The sequence below is a fragment of the Octopus bimaculoides genome, chromosome 8 (assembly GCF_001194135.2).
Source record: "Octopus bimaculoides isolate UCB-OBI-ISO-001 chromosome 8, ASM119413v2, whole genome shotgun sequence".
Lineage (NCBI taxonomy): Eukaryota > Metazoa > Mollusca > Cephalopoda > Octopoda > Octopodidae > Octopus > Octopus bimaculoides.
Window position 1 is genome coordinate 88265230 of NC_068988.1, and position 2015 is coordinate 88267244.

The following is a 2015-nucleotide window of genomic DNA, read 5'->3' on the forward strand; positions in this document are numbered from 1 at the left end:
ATATATATATATATATATATATATATATATAGATGTATATGTGTGTATACACACACACACATATATATATATGTATATATAGATGTATATGCATATCCATGTATATGCATATTTTTATATATATGTCTCTATACCTGTTTGTATATATCTATATATCTATGTGCCCATATATTATCTGTGTACATACATGTATATATAGGTGTGTATAAGTGTGTATACGTACGTCAGAAGCATTGTTCCAGCCGTTAAGACCAAGCATGGGGAAACTAACCAACTGTAAAACAAAAGAGAGAGAAAAGATATCTAATTCACCGTCAGGCTCAACAAACAATCATCATCATAGTCATTACCATCATCATTACCATCATCATCATCATCATCACCCTCATCATCATCATCATCACCCTCCTCATCATCGTCATCATCGTCATCGTCATCATCATCATCATCACCATTATCATCATAAACATTTTCGATATCATCATCATAGTCTTCATTCTCATCTGCGTCACCGTCATCGCCATCGTCATCGTCGTCATCATCATCAACATCATCGGCAACATCATCATCATCATCATCATCATCATCATCATCATCATTACCATCATCATGCTTAAACCACGATATGATTTATCGCTTCGGGTTGTCCAGTTCGGCCAGAATGAACGCATATACAAGTATGACAGTGTTGGGACCTATATGCTGTGGAAGCTGCGCCAGCAGTATGGAATGACAACAAGAACAAGATGGTATAAACATATCTCAGAGTATATGACTTCAACAACAGAAGATTGCTCTATATTTACTCTGCGGCAAAGCAACAGCACTCTGTGATATGTCGATACACGCATATAGAACGATCAAGGCTAACGGGCCTAACATTGTTGTCACAGACCAACAAGAAAGAAAATGCCTACTGTTCGACATATCATTAGCCCCAACAGATGACAATGTATCTCTAAAACAAACGGAGAAACTTTCAAAATATAAAGATCTCGAAATAGAGGTAACCAGAATGAAGGGCCTGAAAACAGAAACAATCCCAATAATAATAGAAGCATTGGGCATGGTTAAAAACATGCAGATAAATATTTAATAACAAAAAGAAAGGGTTTACAAATATATATGTATAATACTTCATTATCATACTTCATAATGCTGCAAGGCAGCACACACACCCTACAGAAAACACTTCCAACACAGTAAAAATAACAACACTAAAACAATCTACAGTGCATACCGAAGGCACACCGAGATGCTCATGGACGTGCAGTGAAAACATTTAATATAAAAAATAAAGCCACTGGATAATAATAATAATAATAATAATAATAATAATAATAATAATAATAATAATAATAATAATGATGATGATGATGATGATGATGATGATGATGCTGATGAAGATGATGATGATGATGACGATGATGACGACGATGATGATGATGTCATGTCGATGATGATGATGGTGATGATGATGATGATGATGACGATGACGATGACGGTGATGATGATGTCGATGATGATGATTATGATGATGATGATGATGATGACGATGCGGTTGGTGATGTTGATGATCATGATGATGATGATCACAATAATAAATGCTCTGATGCAGTACATGGTACTTGCTCTCATGGCTTTTGATCATAACTGATTGGAAGTGTTATCATCTACAATGTTTTGTCTTTGTATAAAAGATAGGTCACAGCAAATATTCTGCTCAATACCACAGGTTTGCTTGTCAGTTGTTTGACCTTAACCAGTTGAGCATGTCTCTTAGTAGCTGATGGCATGTGCCTCTCTGATCACGGGCAGAAGTAGTGGGGGAACATCATAGCCATGTGTTGTGAGGAATTGTTCGGGGTTTGAATAATTCGCCTTTGGAAACGGGTGTTTCATTCATCATCCTAAAACAAGCCTTATTCCGGGACCTTTGAACGGGATGGGCTACTCAGTTCTAACTGGGCCCCACCTGCGAGGTCATTCGCTGTTTATCTTGGTATGAGTTCACA